Source organism: Etheostoma cragini, chromosome 23, assembly GCF_013103735.1.
Source record: "Etheostoma cragini isolate CJK2018 chromosome 23, CSU_Ecrag_1.0, whole genome shotgun sequence".
NCBI classification, from domain to species: Eukaryota; Metazoa; Chordata; class Actinopteri; order Perciformes; family Percidae; genus Etheostoma; species Etheostoma cragini.
The window spans coordinates 2,354,935-2,365,723 of NC_048429.1; the positions used below are offsets into that span (position 1 = coordinate 2,354,935).

A 10,789-nucleotide genomic window follows, 5' to 3' on the forward strand; every position below is an offset into this window, starting at 1 on the left:
GGCTTCCAATGAATGGTAATTAAAGTGGAAAATGTCATTAATTAGCAAACAGGCCAGCTGTGGTGCCTGTTTAAAGCTCTGCTTCCTAACATAAAATATAGATTACAGGACATGACATGCGCGTGTGCATGCGCGTACACACACAAACACACACACACACACACACACACACACACACACACAAAATAACAGTGATGCACAGATCTAATTAGTGGGATTGATTTTCTCTAACCCCAGTGGAGAGACAGCAATAGGAGAGCGAGATTCTGTAAATGCCACTCCTCTGCAGGAATCCTCTCGCTCTGGGGGTACGAAATGAAAGACAAACTGACTGAAAGAGAAAGAAACGGGGGGAAAGTGGCAGGAGAGGAAAAAAGGGAAGATGGGCAGGCAGCTGTCGGGAGAAAGAGAAAGCTGGAGGGAAAAAAACGAAAAAAAAACGAAAGTGAAGAAGGTTGGGAGGGAGTGCAGGACAGAGACAAAGGAGAGGCGGCCTTCACCAAACTCAGACGACATGGGCGCTGAGCGCGGACCTCGCAACCACAACAGCGTTAGAGACTTGCTCAGCAGAAATGAGAAGAAATATTCAGAACAAAAACAATGTCAGCTGGTGAAAAGCAACATGTGTGACTTCCTGCAACACCCAAGGGAACTGGGTTTCTAGTTCTATTGAGCTCAAAGTCAACCGCCGCCATTTCTTTAACAACTCTGGGTCCGAAAGTGTTTTGTCCCCGTTCAACATCTCCATTGACGTTTTGTTTCGTTGTATGCTTATTAAAAGCTACCAGATTGAGTGGTGTCTGAATGTGATATTGCTGGCAAACGTTCATTGACGAACAACGTAACAAGTACTGGACCGGTAATTGATAAAGGGTTGGGGATTAGCACCGCCCCCCCCCCCCCCCCGCGACAATAATAGGAAACATTGTGGAGAGAGCCGGCTAATGTTAGCTAGAGCTGGCTATCGTTCAAAAGAATTTCAAAAGAAACCGGTACCAATGCCGATACTGGGACTTTGATACCGGTTCCTGAACGATACTTTTTTTAATACCAATTATATAAAATCCATTTAAACAAAAAGAAATTACAACATTAAGGCACAAATCCTTGATGTATTTTTCAGCTCCTACTACTGGAGCCCAGTCTCTGTGCGTAATGTAGAGTTTGACGAATAACGCCAGACAGATCTTGGTAAAAGCATGCTGCGTGCGATGAGATTTACTCCTAAGGTATTAAAAAGTGGTATTGAATAAAGAGGCTTTTTTTCGATACTTGGTACTAAGAAGGCAACTCGGTCGGTGCCTAAAAAGTATTGAATTCAGTACCCAGCCCTAATGTTAGCCCTCCTGACTCATATTAAATATCATTAAGAGCCAGATGGTTGGTTAGTTATTGGTAACAAGGATTCTCTATTACAATTAAAATACATGTAGAGGCTTGCTGATGGCTTAGCAACAATGACGTGTGATGAGCAGTGACAATCTTTATAAAGGTTCCTTGCATCGACCAGGAAATTCACCTGCCAGTTGCCGTGGTAACAACAGGGCAAGTGGGCGGCTTCTCTTAATTGGTATGCTTTCAACCCACCCACCACCCCCACCACCTCCAGCACCACGCTGCGCTGCGCTCAGACGGTCACACCGAGAGTTAACACGTTCTCGCTCACCTCTGGCTTTGTTCCACTTTATTACCTTATGTCAACTTTCTTCATGTCATATGCAGTGTGCTTGTTGGAATGAGGCGGGAAGAAATCACTGTCATCAGGTGTCATAGGGACTTACTTCTTAGTAGGATTTGTTAATTAGTAAGGCCGGGACATTCTGCTTTTGTCCCAATTCGATTCTTTCACGATACATGGGTGCCGATTTGATTTGCAATTTTTTTTATCCATTAAGATTCTAGAAGTACTGTAATTTATCTTCTTTAACAAGAACAAAAGTCAGACATTTCTAAAAAAAAAAAAAAAAAAAAGAGAGCATGCAGATCACATAGATTTCATTTGTAAAGAACTACATGAAATGTTTGTTTTTCTTTCGTTTTTTTTTTTCTGAAATTGATCTGATTTGTCCACGGTACCGTATTAACGGAAAGTATTCAGGTAAATAAAAATGAGTTAAAAAATGCTGATGGAAAATCGCGATCACACAGAACGATTTTCCCTCACTCCTAGTATTCAGTCAAGGCCAGGATCTAAGATATTTGAAAATCTCAGCACATAAAACCAGACCTCTTTACTAAAGAGGTTTGGAAATAAAAGCAAATGTGAACATCAAAGATAGATAATATCTTTTGATTTGTGCAGAGATACTTTTAATGCGCCGCTGCGACCTCGTGAACTTAGTGTAGATGTGTGGGCACAGTGTTTTAAAACTTTGGCAATGGACGCTTTCAATTACCTTTCAGCAGAATATAACTCAGTTCTCACTTGAAATAGGTAGTTTTGACATTAGATTTTGTGTTAATTAGAATCTTGACCAGGGGCCACAAGCACAAAACCATACAGATTCACAACTTAAAGTTTGTGCACGCACAAAAGCAGACGTATGCATGCATATTTCAGCCTGTGTGCGTCCAACCAACTTTGTTGCTCAAAGCCGGGCCACTGGGGTAGGGACTGAGCCTTGCTACATGAGACACACACACTTAACTTTGTATGCTACCAAGGGGCCCCGTCTGTAACATTTCTTACTGGAAAATTAAAAGACAAAACGTCCCTCTGAAAAACTCAACAGCAGCCTAAATATCGACTCTGAGGATGTCACAGGACAGAAGCCATCATAATGGATACAATCTTGACCACCAAAAGTGGAGTGGAAGGAGTATGAACTGACCGGAGTGAAGGCAAAAACTAATGAGTATGAATTATTGATCGGCCTGTGTGGCACCACCAAATAAGAAGCAGTAAAAATACAAGCACAAAAATTTACTCTTTCCTTTCAACACGGTAAATGAAACAATGTTACAATGACAAATGTCTTTCTCCGAGTCCTCTCAGGGGCCCGTTTCTGGGATAATAATAATTTCTCTATAATAATCGTTTCTCTCTTTGCTATCAGCTGTTGTTGCAGGCAAAGAGTACAACCCTCCACCCCCCCCCCCCACCTCCTCCTCCAGTCATCTACTCCAGCTAACCGGTCCGGATGTTTCGCTCCACCTACATACATATATACAAAAGATTTGTATAGCGATGGAGTCTAATTGCCAAAGAGCAAAGTACATTTTATGTGAGCTGTAAAATAAATCTTATTTGCTTATCTGCAATATGTCATGGCACATGCAGTGAGTTTGAACATTTTGTATTTTGTTAAAGAAGTAACACAGAGGCTGCTGTAAACGAGAATATGCGTGGGAGAGAATTGCTGCTCGAGTCGATGTGTAAGCTCTTCTGTAGTGTATCAATTTCTTATTTATTCCTAACTATATTACTGGTGAAATGGTACTGAACCAACAATCTATTCTCATTCCAAAGCTGCAGCGCCATCATTAACCGAATTATAACTCATAATCTTTTATTTCAAAGGGTTTCAATAATTTACCTGCGATACTGTGGAACTCTTTAAATGGCTACTATTAGAATATGCCCAGGGGACTCTACAAAAACGTTAAAAACATGTTTCAGAGCGAGTCACACTCTGCTGACGGCGCTTTGCTACAGTGGCTTTACTGATATGTCGTAAAGAAAACGGTTGTTTGCACACAAAAAAAATAATTTGACATAAACAAAATGCTGGGATGTAGAGCATGTCCACGATGGATGACGTTAGTGATATGAGAACAGATAAAGTTAGGTAGGCTACATAACTGATAAACTGGGAAGAAAAACGACACCGCTCAAATAGGTAGTTATCGGAAAATTAAAATACACCTATAGCAGGGCCTCAGTATCATCTCCCGACGTACTGGATGTTTAACTCTCTGCGAAGTAAGACCGCTTCTTCATCAACGGGATCGTCAACACAAAGAAATGCCATGTTAGTGAACAAAATGTTTTGTAATAAGCCTAACATGGTTAAACAGCAGTTACCATAGTAACTGACTCTGAGGTTAAGTTACCTCTCTTTCTGAAAGATGCCGAGTTGAATTTCCCCATTCTGGGATTAATAACGGATTGTGTATCTTGAGTTACGCCTCACCCTCTCTTTCTTTCTGAAATGGAAAACCCAGAGTTCCCCTCATCCCGGGGTAACAAACTCAGAGTTTACACTAAACCTGCTTTCTGAAACGGACCCCAGATGGTTCAGTTACAATTGCTTTCCAACAATGCAACAAGAGAGATGCTACAACCCTCCCAGCAGCACAACCGGCTCAAAAAAGCCTGGTTCTTACATGAGTATTTATAGGAGTCCCGCTGCTCTCATACAGTGGAAAGGCCTTTATTTGAGTTATTATTAGTAAGGGCTTAGATGCTTGTTAAATAAACCCAGTCTCTGGGCTAAATGCTGTGATACTGTGCACGGTCAAACAGATACATGCTGTGCCTATTTGTTGTGTTGTGTGTTCAAAACTGGGCTCGTTTTATATGCCAAGGATGTCCGTCCGTGCGTGTGTGTGTGTGTGTGTGTGTGTGTGTGTGTGTGTGTGTGCATTTCAGTCTGTTCAGGGGCCCTTGAACAACACCACAAAAAGTCCCCTCAGATATCCATCAGTCATCGAACGAGGAGTGACACAAAGCACAAATACGACCAGAAAAAACACAGAAATGAAGACACACACACACTGCCACACACACACTCACACAAACACACACACACACACACACAACCCTCAACTGCTTTCCCCAAAATGTTTTAGCTTTACATGTCTCATGATGTTATATTTTGTCAGTTAAAAATGTTTTTTTGCATGCGAGAGGTATGTAAACAGATATTTGATGTGCAAAGGGTTCAGTGAGTTACTAGTGAGGTACACCTGAGCCCTGTATCTTTTAAACTACAGTAATAATGTTCACTTTGACATATCTGCTGCCTTTCTTTTTTTCCGACACACACACACACACACACACACACACACACACACACACACACACACACACACACACACACACACACACACACACACACACACACAGTGGGCATTTAAGGTGAGGCATAAAATAAGTTTTACCACCGTAGGACATGAACAAGGAAAGAGAAATCAATCCCCCGTAGACGGCGGCCTTGAGGAGTTTGGAATAAAACTATTCCTCCATCAGCCAAAGTGTGTGTTGGTTCCCAGAGACATTTATTGATATTTCCTGGGTACATGCAATTTTTTTCTTCTTCACTCTACTCGAGCCGGGTGATTGTATGCAAGTGTTTTCTGTACTGTATGTGTGAGAGTGTGTTGGTGGTTGCGCTGTAGCTCCCAGGCTAAAAGAGTCTGGTGCACTGTGGGAAAACAGGAGGCTTTTGTCTTCTTTCATGGTTTACAGCACTCTTTCGCTGCTTTATCGATCCTTCCCGCCATCTCTCCCACACACTTGGCCCCTTCCCCTTATGATAAGTGTGTGTGTGTGTGTGCATGCACATGCATGCGTGTGTGAGTGGGAGAGATACAAATCAGTTTGTCCACCTCTTGCATGTTTTATGCCAGTTCACTGCACACAAATAGTTCCCCGCAGAACTAGAAAGCACTCAGTAGTGTGCAGGCTTAAACCAAAAACAAGCTAATGTGTCTTTAATCTCATGGTCAGCAATAATGACAGACCCTCCACAGCACTGTTAAGGAGGGTCCGGCTAGTTTATTAGCATGTCTGTAAACCAACTAAAATTGTCATGGAGTAGGAACTTGTTTTGGTGGAGTATGATCAAAAGTTGTTTTAGTTGTCCAATAGAAAACTCAGATTGGACAGATAGTCTAGCTAGCTGTCTAGATCTACCCTGCAGATATCTGAGGAGCAGTTAACTATAGTCCTCATGAATCCACCTAAGTTTAAACTTCCAACACAAAGAAAGCAGAAGGTAAAGAAGAGATACAGCAAAACTTCCAGCTACATTGGAGCAATCCCAGAAGTGAAAGGTCGTGGACATAGACTAGTGCTAGGGCAATGATCACAGAAAGTCAGTAGGTGTCTTCTTGCACAAAGTGATTTCTGTGGTGACAAAGCCTGGTAGTGGCGCTAGATTTAAGGTCACAGGGTCACCAAAATCATTACGCCTCGATCTCTTGCATAAATGTGCACAGCAAATGCCATGCCAATCCCTCCATTCATCTTTGAGAAAACTGGGGTGACAGACAAACGGACAAATACACAAAGGAGGGACTGGATGTCCGTGGTAGATGATAGTAAACACTGAAAAGCTTTGAGTGTGTCCAACATTATTAAACAGACAACCGCAGCAATTTGTAAACTACAATAAATGTAAGTATATAGAAAAGCATCAAATTATACAAAAACTAAATCTGTTGCATTATGTTAGCTAAAGCCAAAACATTTGAAGTTTGTTAACACAGAAAAGTTTAAGATTTAAAGCTCCTTCTCTCCATTTAGCAGCATTTTGAAGCATGATACTTGGAGGCATTGGAAAGTAAACATCTGCATCCATAACTTAGAATAAATCTACTACACAAGATGAAGCATGTAAAGGGATTCAACTGTGTTAAGGTATGCCTATAATATATACTATACTATATATGATAAAAAGGGAAAATGCAAGAATAGCAAAAGCAAAGCACATGCTCCGGTATATTTATGTGTTTTGATGGACACGTGTCTTGTCTAACTATGCCCAGCAAGAATTAAAAAAAAAACATTACTGAAAGACAAATGTGTGCTTTGTACACAGCGTCTTTTCTGTTTCTTCTCCGTCTCGCAGACACACAGTCGTCCGTGGGATACTTCGCTCACATTTCCTTCCATTTTCCTTCAGACTGCCTTTCACCACCTGAGTTTTTCTCGTAGGAAAGAAGAAGCACACCCGGCAAGATGCACAGTTTGACTATATACATATATAAAATAGTATATAAAACAGTATTACTAAAATTGTATAGATAATAGAAAGCCGGTGCAGTAAAAAACACATTAGAACCAACTTCTGGTGTATAAAAACTGAACTAAAAACTAAAATAAGAAAATAATATTCAGAAGAGTGGATTTTGTTCTTTGAAACCTTGTATGGTGAATAGCTCTTAAATTTGATTCATCAAAGGCACAGCAACACATTTGGAAATGTATCCAATCTGTTCTTGGCAGTGGATTTTTTCTTTTTTTAACTAGATATTACTAAGCTACATAACCAGTTCCGCACAACTCTTTTCTCATTGGTTTCATAAAAAACTGTATTATAGAGACATCCCCCCTTTGGCCCCTAACCATGACATTTTTTAATAAAAAAACAAAGTTATCTCAAATTAGCCAACTTCATCTGAAAACTGAAAGGAAATTGAAAACAGAAATCATAATTAGAAATAGAAATTACCATAAAAAACCAGATTGTAGTTTTCAAAATGTTTGCTGTAATAACACTGGGTCACATGAGGTGAAGCAGAGGAAAGCAGTTAAGCAAATTACTTACACACACACACACACACACACACACACCAAAACAGGCCAAAAGCTGGTCTTTCTCACACCTGATGTAGGTATTGACATTTTCCTTGACACCCTTTCTCTAATCCGGCTGATTTGATAAGGAATCTCATTCCCCTTGCGACGCCACACTGAGGGACCATCCGACAGATCTGACTCCACTTCATACTGCCCTGTCAATGCTATCTCCTATTGCTCATGGCAACCAGACAGGAAATAAAGCCTGGGTGCCAGGGGAGGGGGCAGCCCCTGGGTAGCCATGGCGGTTGCAATACCGGCCCCTCCGGGAGCCTCTCCGGGAAGGGGCCTGTGAGGCTGGAGCAAATCGATTCTTATCGACAAAGGTGGTAATTACATTTCATTAGCTTTCAGCGCTAATCCACACGGCCCTGCTGGGGATACCAAGCGAGAGACAAAGAGTATGAGAGCAAGGAAAGAATAATGGAAGGGAAAGATGTAGCAGGGAGAGACAAATACCATAAAGCTTAATCGCTGGTTGTTTACTTTAAAATTATTTAAGATCTTCATGCAATTTAAGATAATAGTTTAGGGAAATTAACGCATTTGGCCGATCCTGAAGTCGTTAGAGTAGGTTCCCATCAGGTTTTACCAGGTGAATCTTATCTTAAGCAATAGATTGGTATTGGCTGCTTCAAAGTCTAGATTAAAAACAAGATGCTCTTATTGGCCGTCTCATAGTCTAAAATCAAAGCAAGGGGCCTTAGCTAGATTGAAAACAATAGGTTCCCACTGGCTGTTCCCTAGTGTAGACTTACAAATTGATCTAATTCATTCTTGCTCTGTGATCACATACGGAGTCCTCAAATGGGCCTTGAGCTTTGCTTATCCACATCCTGAAATTGGCACACTGCACGCTCAGCCATCCAACTAGACATCTGTAAGTGCCTCATATACAAAGGATCCAGACCCACCATTGGGACGAGGCCGCCATGAGGTTGAGGTGGTCAACACCTGCTGAACCGCAACCTTCAATAGATGCATCACTCCGAGTACCAAGGGTCAATAAATGAGGTGTGATTTAATGGTGTATTTGTAGGGTAATCCCTGAAAAGCAAAAATGGAGGAGTTTACTACGGGGGCAGCGACAACACATTTAAGATTAAGCCTCTTTCAGGTTCTCCTAGTAGTCCAGTGGTGTGAGACTCTTTGATTTTGATTAGAAATGTTTTTTGCATGTCATTAGCCAACGCCGCTTCTTTCTCTACTTTGCTGTCTAGTAAAAACTGAAAAAAGTTAAGCATCTTTATTGTTCATAAAGGCAAAAGAAGTGGCCTGTCTAAACCAGCTATGATAGCAATTTTACCATGCGGAAAAGCATGCAAGCTATGCAGTCATCCAGTGGGCTGATGGGCAGAATGGGTCTTATCTTATTAGGGACCAGGACTTTCTAAGAAATGGCTTATACAGGAACTTACACAAAATAGAAATGGGAAATTCCAATATTTTGACTGATGCAGCTTTATGGCACATTACACTAGAATTTACATATTCAGTCCACACTCTTGAAATTTGGCCAGTGCATGCTAAAAGCAACACTTGGCCATAGAGAATGACACGTGCATGGTATGACACATGGTGGACACTTTAAGAGTGGATTAAGGATGCTCTTAACTTGATCTGGACAACCATCAAAATCTATTTCTTAATTATCTTCTCTCAATGTTTGGTGGTCATGATGTCTTCTGTCTGTGCACCATCTGTCTTGGGCATCCCTGCTGGTTTTAAACGCCATAAGACAGTTAAGGGTTCTCGGCCAACGGGACTGCAGTAGACAGTTTATCTCAGCCGCACTTAACCCTTGGAACGAAGATTCAACCGTAGTGAATAATATACTAATTCATCTCTTTTCAAACCCCCTCATCCTCTTTTCTCTTATCCCCTCTCCACTTTTCCTTAACCCCTGAGGAGCATGTCAAAATGTTAATTTCCCTTAAATTACTTGCAATTACAGCGCAGATATGGGCAGAGAGGAAGAAAAAGAGTTGTTTCTCTGTAAAGGTGAAGTAATAAAAGAGCTGTAAGCGAGTTTTATTTCTGCACTTTGTCCAGTCCAAACTCCTAGATAAAGCTTGTTTTCTCTCCAGGCTCTCTTTTTTTTATTAAGCATAATTTCGCTCATTAGCAAAAAACCTAGGTAATAAGTTCAAGAGCATTGGCAAGCCTTTAATTAACATGCCTGCCCATTTACCACGAGCTGTGGAAATAGATCCATTCATCAGGCGAACAAAGGATTTGTGAACTTTTAGTTCGCCACAGCCATGGCAAACGCTTGAGGTTGTGGCTTGTTTTCGGAGCCCAGTTCTGAAGCAATTAGTGTTGCTTTGTGGGAGCACAATTGGTGACATTTTCTGTTTGGTCAAAGTTCACCTGCTTAGCTTGTGGACAGGTGCGTGTATTAAACTTCAGGTATTAATCAATCATTATTCTGAGAACACAGACTAAAGATAATTATCCTCAGGATTAAAAAAAATAAATAAAATCTTGTGAGAGTTTGTTTTGCATTCCTGGGTCCATCACGTAATTCTGTGTGCTCTGTATTGTATTCTTATTTATTTCTGTTTATTTGATAGGGTCACATGCAGTATCCATAGAGATTTGCACTTATCTAATGAAAGGCATCCCAACATTAATAGCTACTGTTAATTTCCAATGTCTGTCCCTAGTGGGGACTTTAAAATACCAACCAAAACATGTTCACAGACAACAGAGTTGAACTCTTTGGCACATTTTGTTGACCTTATAGGAAAAGGTATCTAAAAAAAGACCAAATTGCCAACTCAAGGTATTTCCATTACAGGTTTAGAAGCAGGGAAAAAAATAAGTATCTCTAACATAATAATTCGGTCATCTCTAATCTGAGCTGGGTATCATAACATCCAGATTTGTTGCCAGCTGAAAAAACAATGTGTCAAGTGTCCTTACCGGACTTTACACTGACCTTAGAAGTCTGGATCAACGATAATTTACTGGATATTCGTCGAAACATCCCTTGCAAAACTTAAACTTGGAGCTAGGAAGCTACACGCTGAAAATGGCAAGTTTTGAAGAAAATTTGGATCGTGCACCAAGACGGACCTGCTTGGTTCTTTCAGGGAACGACTGTTAAGAATATGTTTACGGTATTTACTGTAACTGGGTTGTTTTGGTACCGATTGGCGGGGATTTGCCATTGACAAAATACACAGAGATACACTGGTAAGTTTAACAATGTATCCAGCTAATATAAATAGTTCAAGTTACTGTCTTGTGTAAAATGTTATC

General features: G+C 40.8%; 1 long non-coding RNA gene across 1 annotated transcript in view; it reads left to right on the forward strand.

The window, feature by feature from the left end:
- The first annotated feature begins 719 nt into the window (after positions 1-719).
- Positions 720-10,789, forward strand: part of LOC117938429 — a 438,129-nt gene continuing 428,059 nt past the window's right edge. Inside the window, exons 1-2 of the long non-coding RNA XR_004655390.1 lie at positions 720-757; positions 1,378-1,380. This is a non-coding gene — a long non-coding RNA (uncharacterized LOC117938429). The remainder of the gene's footprint in view (positions 758-1,377; positions 1,381-10,789) is intronic.